This window comes from Medicago sativa, chromosome 7 (assembly GCF_051527215.1).
Source record: "Medicago sativa cultivar Bolivia chromosome 7, Bolivia_mono, whole genome shotgun sequence".
In the NCBI taxonomy this organism is placed as follows: Eukaryota; Viridiplantae; Streptophyta; class Magnoliopsida; order Fabales; family Fabaceae; genus Medicago; species Medicago sativa.
Window position 1 is genome coordinate 81,306,476 of NC_140755.1, and position 13,582 is coordinate 81,320,057.

Genomic DNA, 13,582 nt, shown 5'->3' on the forward strand with positions numbered 1-13,582 from the left:
AAAGACAAGAAATGTTGGCGAATTAATGTTCAAATTTAAATACCAATTATTATGTAGTTGCCAACATAAAAAATAGATACTGAAAAGTAAAAAAATGTTTGAAGTAGCTATAGCTTTAGTGAAGTGGTAGTACATTACTGAACAACACAGATGAAGTGTTCGTTTAAAGAACAAGTGAAACTAATTAATGTATAGTTCAAAATATAAATTGATGAGTTGAATGAATTAAACAATCTGAAGCTACAAACTATGTTGTATGAACTAAACTAGAACTAAAGTATGGATTATGTGGGAAGTGAAACATAGTATAGGTGGAGGGCAGAATGGGAATAATAATAATAAAATAGAAAAGGAATAGAAGTACGTGACGTGAGTGAAAATGTGAAATGAAGAATGAATAGGACAAGAAGAAGTGGGAGCACTCACACTCAATGGCATAGTACAACAACAAACACTCTCCCTACCCTAATACTACGTTGCATTTGCATATTGTGCCTCTCTGAATCTGCACCACAAATGAGCACACACAACACTGCCAACTCATATTTTCTTTAGTTTTTTTTTTTTTTTATCTTTTGTCTTATTCTCTCATTGTGTGACAACAAATCAAAACGGTTAAGGTTAAGGTTAAGGCATATAGATATGTACGTTACTTGCTAGTTGCTATTCTCTCTATGTAAGGTTAGGGCCCACGTAATATTATTTATCAGACACATTGTTTGTTACATATCCAATGTATGTGACGAGAAACACTTGTGTGGACCAGGACCAAGAATTTTGGTTTGGTCATATACAAAGAGAGAAGAGAGAAGAGAGAGAAGAGAGAAGAGAGAGAAAATGGAGAAGAGAGAAGAGAAGAGAGAGAAGGCAAATTTTTGTGTGTGTGACCAAATCAAAATTCTTGGTCCTGATCCACACAAGATCTTCTCTATATATGACTATCAATTATCCTCTTTGTTTTCAGCTCAAAAGGTTATGGAACCAAATGGATAAAGGGATTTTTTTTGAGTAATGATAGGTATACCACCATAGGTGGCAATACCACTCTACACCCTTCCTGTTGGCAACTTTTTATTAATAAAAAATTTGGCCAAATCCATGTCATTAAAAAAAAAGAGTAATGATAAATAAAAAAAGCAAACAACTGTAGCAAGAATCGGCTCATCTCTTTCTCACTCATGCCATTTCCTTTTCTCCCTTTTCTCATTCTTCTTCTATCTTCTTCAATCTTCATCCTTCATTATGGCTTCAAGAAAACAACAACATCAACAACAATGGAGGAGAGAAAAAAGAAGAAAACAACAACAGTGGAGGAGATAAGAACAACAATGGAGGAGAGAAGATTAAGAAGAAAGTTGAACTCATTTCACCCCTTCCCAAGAAGGATAACAACAAGAAGGAAAATGAACCAAACAAAAAATCTGATGAGAAGAAAAATGAAGACAAAAAAGAGGTTATGTTTTTTTCTCTTTTTTTGTTCTTGTATTTTTCTAATTTGTTTCATTTTTATTTTAATTTTTTGGTTTTTAATATAATTTTTGTTTAATGTAACAGTCAATTACTAATTCTGTTTTGAAATTGGTACTACACTGTCAAGGATGTATTAATAAGATTGGGAAAATTGTTATGAAAACCAAAGGTGGGTTTTTATTTTTCAATATTTAAAATAAAAATGATTTAATTTATTTTTCTATGATTTTGATATGAAGAATATGATTTTGATGTGTGTAGGAGTGCTTGAAATGAAAGTTGATAAAGAGAAAGATAATGTGATTGTGAAGGGTACAATGGATGTGAAAAAGCTAGTTGAGAATTTATCACAGAAACTTAAGAGGAAGGTTGAGGTAGTTCAACCAAAGAAAGACAAGGAAGGTGGTGGTGGTGGTGAGAAGGAAGGAAATGAAGGAGGAGGTGGGGGATCCTTTTCTGCTTGAAGGGTGTGTTGTATGTGACCCTTGCCGTGCTGGTTATGGGTGTGGAATAGAGAACATGATAACCACTCTTTTTGAGATAATGGAGTATCAGATCTGATCTGGTTTCACAAATTACTGTAATCTATGTGGATCAGGATCGCGCAAATGAAGTGTGTGATGTGAAGCTAATAAACAGTCCTGAGCGTAGTTGTAGCGAAAGAGCACCTGGGCGTGACCAAGCACTGCACGCGTTACTCTCACCCGTTACAACGGCATTGCCTCCAATGACAGGTTTGCCAATGCTATGTTGTACATGGCAGAGGAGGTTGCTTCTGGCTGTGCTGAGGTCCTCAAGCAAATGCAGGAATTGGATGAAGAGAATTAATTAATTAATTCCTAGTTTATTTACTTTGGATTTGGGTTTCCTATTGTCTATTTGATTCAATCTTGATGATGGAGTGTTAACTCAACTGTCAGTTTATATATATGCTTATATGTGTTATTGGACCATATGCTTAATTATATTGTTTATTGAGGATCATGTGTCTTGGAGTAGAAGATTAGTCTCAGTTCTGTTGTTGTGGTATAAGTACTATGTTTTTATATCAATGAATTAGCCTAAAACGAAATTATTTACATCTGGGAAATATAAACTAGCCAAATATATGGTCTGTATGACCACATTTTTACAAATATGTGACCACTATTTTTTCATAAATTAGAATTTGTCCGTCCTTAGGCGTGATAAACTTGCCGATTGTAAAACAGGTTATTTATGGTTGGAAATGCTCTTAGTGCAGTGATCAAATGAGATCATGCGTTCGATTCGCCTAAAACGATATTATTTACACCTGGTAAATATAAACTAGCCAAATATATGGTATGTGTGACCACTGTAACACCCCGTTCTCCCAACAAATTAATATTAATAAATAAAATCAGAGTAATCACACAACGGAGTGTCACACTACTTTTCAAAATTTCATAATAGAAAATTGTCTATTTATTTAAAAACCGACATTTAAATTATCTTACAAACTGCAGCGGAATAATTCTTTAAAATATAAATTCAACCAAATTCAACATCAATAAAAGTCTTGGCATAAGGTCACAACATAATTCAACTTTATTCTAATAGCAAGTCTTTTCCAAAATATGTGATACATAAAAGAAATGAGAAGACACTCGCGACGATCCCCATCCTAATATGTATCAGAGCCCTAGACACTTGAGCCAATCAACCTACAAGCCATCATTACCTGCACATTACCCACGGTCGAGGCAACATATACGCAGAAGGGGTGAGAAACTTATCCAATAATGATAATATATAATTCATCAAATTAATGAAAATAGCAATATATCACAACATGCATCATTAATAATGTATATAAAGAATACATATAACAACAACATAATCATTTTCAGCAACAAGGTACAACAACAACAACAACAACATTATCCACAACGACACCGATAACTCGACAATTCGACAACGACAACAACTCGACAATTCGACAACGACAACAACTCGACAATTCGACAACGACAACAACTCGACAATGCTACCACGACAACAACAACTAATGCATCATGCAGGTGGTACCAATCTACGCGCGTTGAATGCTAAGCATTCCAGGGCATAAGCCCCCAACAATTTGGATGGTTAAAGCATCCCAGGGCATAAGCCCCCAACAGGTGAATGATAAACATTCCAGGGCATAAGCCCCCAACGGGTTGAATGATGAACATTCCAGGGCATAAGCCCCCAACAATTGTGAGTATGCAAATGGACTCAACTTGTGTATATCAACATACAACTTCTACAGCGACTGCAACAACAACATATGTGCCTAAAACAATTATGACACACTCCCCAACTTCGACATCAGATGATACAACGACATCAACAACGGAAATCAACAACATAACATATATATAAATCAATTACATTCATCTCAAAGTCTAAAACATCCCCCAAAAGCAATTAAGTTTTGATCAATAGAACATAAGTCAAATATCCATAAACACCTCAACTAAATCCCTAACACTTAAGTTTGAAGTTGGGAAACCAACCATAAGTTTTTGGACTAACTAGAGATTAATTATGCTAAGTTTTCTTAAAATTTTCTGAAGACCCACTTGGACTATTTTCATCATAACTCTAAATCTACAAATAATTTTCTAGTCACTCCAAAGCCATTAGAAAGCTAACTCAATTATCTACAACTTTTATGTTTACACCTAAAGCTAATTCAAAATAGAAACGGGTGAAAAAGACACAAGAACGCGAAACAGAAAATGCTGTCACTGGACAATTTCGCTAATAGCGAAAATTGAGCTAATAGCGTACTTGTTCCAGAGGGTTACGCTAATAGCGAATTTCTGGCGAGTTTTTCATCTACTGTTACGATTTTAACACCATTTTCACCCCAAAAACCCATTTTCTGATCCCCTAATCACCCAAAATGAATTAGAACAATGTTTACAGGTTCTATATGCAACATAGTAACTAAAACAACATAGAAACATGCATCAAACAACAGCATTCATCATATTTTCTTCAATTAACATAAAACTTCTAACCCTAAAACCAAGAACAACAATTCATCAAATTTCAGAATTATATACCATGATTATTGAAAGGAATCCCACCCTTACCTTAATTCAGCAACACCAAACGTCAAGCTACCGCAATCGATTCCTTCCTAGCTCTCTCTTGGCCTCTTCTAGGTTTTCTCTCCAAAACCAGTTTTCTTCTAATGTTTTTACGTGAAAATGTTTCTCTCCCTTTTTTTTCCTTTTACTTCAAAAATATCTCTCTTTTCTTTTCTCACCCAACTCCCTTAATTTCTATTAATTTCCACTTAATTCCCCTTAACCAAAAATAAATACTATTTCCATAATATTTCTATTTCTCATATTATTTCTATCCAATAATAACAACATTCATTTAAATAATACACAACCCCAATATTCATATAATAAATAGCATCATAACATATTTCATATAAAAATCATATAAAACATATATTTCACATAAAATCATATATATATAGCAATTAAAGTCATATAAAAATATTCACACATCTACTAAAATATTAGAATAAAAATGGGGCGTTACAACCACATTTTTTAATATGCGTGACCACTATTTTTTCAGAAATTAGAATTTGTCCGTCTTTAAGCGTGATAAACTCGTAAATTGTAAAATAAGTTATTTATTGTTGAAATTGCTTTTAGTGTAGTGATCAAATTAGATTATGTGTTTGATTAGCATAAAACAAGATTATTTATACATGGGAAATATAAACTAGCCAAATATATGTTTTGTGTGACCACATATTTTAAGGTGCGTGACCACTATTTTTTCAGAAATTAGAACTTGTCCGTCTTTAGGCGTGATAAACTTGCAGATTGTAAAAGAAGTTATTTATCGTTTGAAAGTCTTTTAATGCAGTGATCAAATGAGATTATGCGTTTGATTCGCCTAAAACGAAATTATTTACATCTGTGAAATATAAACTAGCCAAATATATGGTCTGTATGACCACATTTTTACAAATACGTGACCACTATTTTATCATAAATTAGAACTTGTCTGTCTTTAGGCGTGATCACTGCACTAAAAGCATTTTCAACCATAAATAACATGTTTTGCAATCGGCGAGTATATCACGCCTAAAGACGGATAAGTTCTAATTTCTGAAAAAATAGTGGTCACGTATTTGTAAAAATGTGGTCATACAGACCATATATTTGGCTAGTTTATATTTCCCAGATGTAAATAACTTCGTTTTAGGCGAATCGAACGCATAATCTCATTTGATCACTGCATTAAAAGCCTTTCAAACGATACCATATATTTGGCTAGTTTATATTAATCAGAGAAATATCATGAGTTTTCCCCTTTTATGTATCTTGTACTGTTATGAGGTGATATCAAAGGTGTAACCATAATGTTTCTTGGAGTCTAAAATGCGTCTTTGATTTCATCAGAGGTTTGCGTGCGTAAAGATGAACACTTTGAAAACCTGAATAGTGCTAACTTTGTATATCTCAATGACAATTTGGCTCAAATAGATATTGTTTACACATTGATAGATGTGCACATTGTAACAATTTGGCTCGAATAGATATTTTTTTTATTACCAATTTCTCTCTTTCTTTATATTTATCTACATGATTTGAATGAAAGGAATATATTATGGTCACACTTGTGATGTTTGACAGACTTCATAGAAACTAACCAAATATGTGTTCTACTTAACCAATTTTTAACAAAGGTGTAACCACATTTTTTTCATTACCAATTTGTCACTATCTAACTATTTCTCCATGTGATATAAGTGAAAAGAATATGGCAGGAGCACACTTAAGAATTTTACTGATGATAATAAAGAGAGAAGTGAATTATTTTCTGTTTCACAGGCTTTGGACACACTTGAGAGTAGACTGATGTTAATAGAGTGAGAGGTGCAATATCTTGTAAGTTTAGCGGACTTTACAAATACTAACCAAATCGAGGAAGCATTTAACCAATATTTATCAAATGTGTAACTACCTACTATTAGTTTTCAACAAAAACTTAATTTTGTGCATACAAATAGGGAATCGTAAAACTTATGGGCCCTTAATGTTTCTTGGAGTCTAACATTACAAGACACACCCTTCAAAAAAAAAACATTACAAGACACATAAAGGGGCACAATCATGGTATTTCTCTCATAAGTTTTGAGAAATTTGACATGAACTTGTGACAATCATGGTATTTCTCTGTCCCGACACTGTAAATGTGCAAATCTAATATTTAAACGTTGCTCTCCTATCCACCAATCCTTCCAAAATAATGTATTATTTCTGCTACCAAGCGCTCTTTGAATTACCAGTGAAATCCAATTTGATTCCACATCAAATTCCCTTCCAATCGAACACAAATCACTCCACCATACCAAATCCAGTCTTCCACCTATCATTCCTTCCGGCCTTCCACCTATTTCATTGATAAGTTGAACAATTTATATAATGGAGACATTAGACAACTTTACAATTATAATACCTATCAGTCAAATTCATGGAAATATTAGTAAAATCACATATACATTAAATGATAAGCAAAATAAACTGAGAGAAACACTAACCTGCAATGGATAAAGTATTAGCAAAACTTATACTATAGTATTGGAAAGCTCAGGGACATAGACCATTTTCAATGAGTTGAGCCACCTTCATTAAAAATGCTTTTTCAATCTAAAAATATCACTTTTTTTCACCATTTATATACAAATAGATGAAACTAAAAATGGGGCATGATATTGTGTTCCCTCTGATACCTACCCATACCAAACACAAATTCAATGACCATGAATGTTTTGATATAAAGCATAAATATGTTCCAAGACATCCCTTATACACTTCACCATTTCAAAGAATAACATTACCATAATTATGACTACTCGCTCGCCTATAAGATCAACACACCTTAACTGCTCCCAGAGCTGCAGTCTTACTGCCATTATAGTATAGCAGATACGGGTAGGTTATTCACATCGTAACCATGATAGAGGTCGGTACATCTAGCCTCCCTTTATATTAGCTCCTTCCACAACTCCAAATAAATAATGAGCACACAAATTTAAACACTCAAGACATTAACAGTAACAACATCCATCATCCAAGAAACTCTAAAAAGAACAACAAATAAATTAAGATAATAACACGCTATTATTCTAGAGAATTCAAATTCACGAAATCATTTATGTTATACTCGACATCATCAGCAAAACTCAAAACATTATATATCATTATGATCATGGTCATCATTCCATATAATGATATAACAACTACAATCTAAACTTTAAACAAACAAAAAGAATATTTTTTCAACTCCTATCAATATCCTTATCAATCATCATCCAGAATTAAAAGTCGAGTTGACATAGCAAGAAGTCAAGATTAACAATGTTGGTGAAAAGGGAAAATGCTAGCCACAGGCTGAAATGCTACAAAGGAATAGCAAAAAGCTTACCTTGACGATTTTAACAAATAAACGAAATTCAACAATTAACAAAAAGGTTAAAAAACCAAAGGCACTTCATACACCCTTTGAAAGAAAGAAAAATTATTATGCAAGGAGGTCTTTGCAAGGATAGAAGACAAATCTTGAAAAGTCAATCAACATTGAGTTAAATAATTACTAATAATGCTTCAAAGCTTTCTAGAGTTAAAAATGAAAGAATGGGTGCAAGTGATATATAATAACTAAGTTAACAACACGTGAACAACCCCATGGTCAATAATCGTGGTCACACATATCATGAATCGTAGTATGTACATCAAAACTTATTTTTGAAATACTACTGAATATGGTTATGTTTCATAATTTTAGACTGACTCAACTTTAAATATTACACATATATTTGTCGGTCATGAGCATAAGTTGAATCGATAACAATTTGCATCTGAGAACGAAGCCAAATAAATCTTTGTAAATAAAATCTCTATGTAATTCAGAATAATCATGCAATGTGTATACCAAAACTTAAATCATGTTTTGCATCTGAGAACGAAGCCAAATAAATCTTTGTAACAATTTTTCGCGCAAGACTTTAGAGGAAAAAGGCTTATCCCCTCGAGTCAACACTAATCTACCATGGAGGTAATTACTACATTTACCAAGAACAATCTGATAAACATCTTCAGAGATTTTAATTGAAAGAGAATTACCTTTCAAACAAGGTTTAGGGAGTTGATTCAACGAAACATCAACTTTGTAGAGGAGAGCCTGCGCAAAACTGCGGTTTTTGACCGAGGTAGAAGGAGCCACAACAGGTTTTGGAGGATCCGAGACCAAGCAAGGCCAAGGACAGACGAAGGGAGTAGACATGGCTGTAGATCTTAGAAACCAAAATAACAGTCTGAGAGCAAACCTAAAACTGGGAACCCACAAGACTGGCAGCGGCAACAGCAAAGATTCAAAATTAGGCAAATCTGAACTCGAAAATCAAACCCAAAGCAGCTCAATCTTGAATCTACAGAAGCACACAACCGCAAACAGAAAAACACTCTTAAACCAGATGGTGAACAGTGCACACGAACTGAGAATCAGGAACGCGCGGATGATCCGGACGATAACAACAAAAAGGATAATCAAGGGAGACTATGGTGCTACCGTGAAGAGGTGTAAGTCACTTTAACAACCTGCGACGAACAAACCCATTACGGGTTACTGTTCATAGGAATCGCCAGAGCAATTTTGGTCGGTTCGTCTTTCAAGTGAGAGAGAGAGGCTGTGTGAGGTTTGATCTGTATTTTGTTTTTTAAATAAAAAATAATTTAATTTCCACCCAGGCAAAGGATGCCACATCACCGGTGGTACCAAAGGGTGTACAGACTAAAGGGTGTACATGAATCTTTTTCCATTTTTTTTTTTGTTACAATATATTATATTTACTTTTTTGAAAGAAAACATCATGAACTTAAACTAACTATTAAAATAGTCATGAATCAAGATAAACCCTAGCTTGAAAATGTAATGTTGACATGAAGTAAAATAAGATTTTCTCTATAGATGAAATCAAAAGAAGGAATGATGAACAAAACAATGAAGATGTAGGTAGAACAAAAATTTGATTAAATAAAAATTCAAAATGTTTAGCTTACCTTTATCTGCCAACTGGCTGCTCTCTCTTACACAGTACACACATAGGAATGGAAAGTTCCATTTTCAAAAAACCATGTCACAGGTTGGGAATTAAGGAATGGGTTGTTGTGAATTATTGTAGTACAAAAAATGGGCAAAATTTATGTTAATCCCTACAAAAATTTATTCATATATTTAGTCTCTTATAAGAATATTTTTAATGGAAGAACTCATTTTTATTTTTAGGTGTTTGAATGGATTTTATGTGTGCAGATACCACTCATTTATATAGAAAAAATATATGTTAAGAGTCATGCTAACAAGCGTCGACATTTTTCCTTAAAAAAAAAGTGTCAACATTTTGTTAGCATCTTCCAAAATATAATTATAGTATGTAATAAACATTTAATCGTTCTAAACCTCGACACTTTCAATTATGTGTGTGAGTTTATAATGACTTTGTCGTTTTGTCTATATACAAAAGAAAAACAATTGTATATTATCTATAGATAACTATATTATCATTAAATTTTAATATGGTGAAAATGTGTGGGATCTGCCGAGATAGAAAACATTTAATTTGAATAGTAAAGAATATCTTCTCTTTGCTACTTTAATTTCCTCCACAATAGAGTACTGAAAACATTTATTTGGCATCATGTCTTACCAAGTATTTTTGAACAAAATCATGTCTTACCAAGTTAAAACTCGCCTTTGGAGATGATCTAATGGTATAAGTGTTTCTGTTATAAAAAAAAAAAAAAATACAGAAATTGTGTATTCAGACACAAATTAAAAAAAAAATAATATTGTGTCCATTATATGATAATATATTGATGAGGAAATAAAAAAACACCTATTTATTTTTTTGAGCAAGAAAAAACACCTATTTATATTAAACATAACATTAGAATTGAATAAAATATTTATTGTGTCAAAATTTAATTTTACCGATTGTACAATGACTCCTCAAAAGAAAAACGTTTGTACCACTCTACATTTCCATTTATGCAAATGTGACTGTGACATGAAAAAAAGGAGAGATGAAAACTTACTAAGTAAATATGAAAAAAGGTGGCTGAGGTGAGTGTGTTGTGTTGCCTTCAATTCACTCACTCACTCACATTTTCAAGTGTCTTAGAATTTACCTCAAACTAATTGAAGTGGTTTGAGTTAGTATATAATAATATAGTGAATATATAATATGATTGAGAAGATTTTAGGGTCAAGCAAAATGAGTTTGGCGTCACATTCATTTCATTCCACAAGATTGGAAATTAGATAATAGCTCAATATGTCGTCATCAACTGGGTCCTAACTTCATGTTCTATCCTTACCTTAATGGGTTTGTTCTATGAAGTTATGCTATGCCTCCAATTTTCACTCTCTTCTTATTCTCTCTTTGCATTGCAGCCCCTCTATCAAGTCACATGATGCTAAAGGCATCACGCAGTCTTTTATGGTCATGTGATTATGTGGCCTTCACGTCATATTTAACAATTGCCAGGAGAAAAGACAGATAGGACGTAGTATTTATTATCTTACATATTTATTCAACAATGATATATTTAAACATTTATTATTTATTATTTTCATATACATTCTTTCAAAAAAATATATATTTTCATATACGTATTTAACATATCATTTTGTTTTTATCTCCTAATCACATCAACAATGTAACATCCCCGACGATTTTAAGTATTGTCGACTTACCATACAAACCAACACGAGTATTTTCAGCGTGATTTGTCCTCACTCGCACGCTCACTGGAAAGGTCTCCCATCCAAAGACTATTTCAAGTCAAGCACGCTTAACTGTGTAGTTTTTCTGGAATGAGCTAACAAAAAAAATGATACATCTTGTTGATATTGGTAGTACCAAACAATTCTTACAAGTCTTTTGTCAACCATGCAGTCTCATACCTGCACGGCCTCGGGATCCCTCTCATTCCAGTGTTATTTGGTTCATCTAGAAGCTATCGGGAGTCGTTCATTGTCGTGTCTTGTACACCGACAACCACTCCCCACCCTCATCAGCCTTGGATGTTACAAACAACATGTTACATATGTCATATCACACACGATCTATTTGTTTCTCTTTTAAGGTGTCGATTGAAAGGTGATGGATGTACATCAAACATTTTATATATTTATTTTCTAGGATAGACATGGAAGAAAAAAAAGACATATATATTGTGCATGCCTGTTGTGGAATCGATTCCTCTCGGTATCGGGAAATGAGAGATGTCCATTTCAAAGGTATTTCAAAAGGTTTTTCTAATATAAGTAACTAGTTAAAATTTTAATTTTGGTTTTACTACTTTTCAATTTTTTAACTAGTAGTAAAATTTTAATTGAAAACTACCTCTTTTTACTACTTGTGACTGCTTTTCAATTTTTCCAAATTTTTTTAATTTTGGAAAACTACCTCTTTGACTCTTTTGGGTTGGATTTTTCCTTCCAAATTGCCCTTAATTTTTAATACAAATAACACATGTAACAAATAATAAATTTAAATATTAAAAAATGTAACAAACACGATATGAATATATGTGTCTGTTTTTTTCCTTTATCTTTTAAAAAGTGTAACAAACTAGATGAGTATATTTATACTTACCTTTTTATTATTCCAATTATACCCTTAAACAAATTTTTCTATAATAAAGATCGTTCTTGGTGTCATTAAAAAAAAATTAGATTATATTTTTTTTGTTATAGTGTTGGTGTCATTGAAATAAATAATCGTGATTAGTTTGGTTTGTTATAGCTTGAAAGCAACAATAATTTTAATCCAAATCAAAATTTCATAAAAAAAACACGGTTAATGATTTTCAAACGTTAACGCAATAAAAAGAACAGAATGACAGGCATGTGAGTGCCCGTCTTTTCGCTAGTTTACATAAGGTAAATGATGCTAAAAAAAATTATTATAAAGGTCAATGTTATTGCAACAAAAAAAAATAACACCTGTACACGCTTCAATAAGTCAAACATCATCAGACTTATAGTTCTTATTTTGGTACCTAAAATATTGTTGTAAAGGGTCTAAATATATTCCTAAACCAAAAAATACAAATATATAGACATAAAATCACAAAGTAAGAAATAGTAAAACACACATCACATAAAAGTTAAAAGCCAAAAAAAAAGTTAAAAGCCAAATACAAATACGTTAAATAAAAGTTAAAACTTTATACATATGATGCATGGGATGCAACTACACCATTATTCGATATCGTTTCAATTAGAATAATAATTTTTGTCGCCCTATTTGATACCAACAAAAAATCATCTCATTTAGGACTTAATAATAAATTACTCAATAACCCTAGTTCACACAAAAATAAATCACCGTGTGTAAATTGTCTATTGTCTCATTTAACATCGATGACACTATTATATGTCGGGCTATGTACGTTATGTACTCTCCTTTTTTTTTTTTTTTCCCCCTAAATCGTCACTATTTTAACTAAATCGGTTAAAAATTCAATATTTCTTTCAGAATTTTCATAAAAACCTATTTTTCTTAAATAACAGGCTAATTAAAACTAATATCATGATATGCCACAAAATATGAGATTTTTTCACACATCACATGAAATGTAATAGAAATTATTTCCTCTTTTCTTATTTGTTCTAAAGTTTTCATCTTTTAATAGGACAAGGACTCTACTACAAACATATACTATGATGTTATGACCTTATATGAATGCTTTTGATGCTTGCAGGAATTGAAGATGATGTGTAGAGTGGTTTACGAGACTTTCAAGATGATGAATATGCTTCAAGAAAGTGTGGAAGGAAAGGCAATGAAATAGTCCTTACCTCAAGACTTGCACTAGGAGTCTGATAAGTAATTCAAGTGAGTTGTTTCATTTTTTAGGAGGGAGGGAGAAGTACCATATTCAAGTATTTTACATATTTATTCAAATATAAATATCAAGAAATCTTAGTATAGGAAGTTAATAAGAATAATGGTTCTCGCGTTGTTTGTCAGACATGAAAATGTACGAAACACAGACAT

The 13,582-nt window shown here is 32.4% G+C and overlaps 2 long non-coding RNA genes across 3 annotated transcripts; one reads left to right on the top strand and one right to left on the bottom strand.

Annotated features, from left to right (window-relative positions):
- Positions 1 to 1,004: 1,004 nt before the first annotated feature.
- LOC146909135 (uncharacterized) lies at positions 1,005 to 2,454 on the top strand. Of its 2 annotated transcripts, XR_015019582.1 has the most exons (3): positions 1,005 to 1,453; positions 1,555 to 1,639; positions 1,732 to 2,454. It is a non-coding gene; the product is annotated as an uncharacterized LOC146909135 (long non-coding RNA). The 2 variants fall into 2 exon arrangements; XR_015019581.1 differs by having other exon boundaries at positions 1,005 to 1,639.
- A 406-nt stretch (positions 2,455 to 2,860) lies between these two features.
- Positions 2,861 to 4,703, bottom strand: LOC146909136 (uncharacterized). The gene is made up of 2 exons (XR_015019583.1): positions 4,575 to 4,703; positions 2,861 to 3,172 (listed from the first exon to the last, which is right to left on the bottom strand). It is a non-coding gene; the product is annotated as an uncharacterized LOC146909136 (long non-coding RNA).
- Positions 4,704 to 13,582: the final 8,879 nt, after the last annotated feature.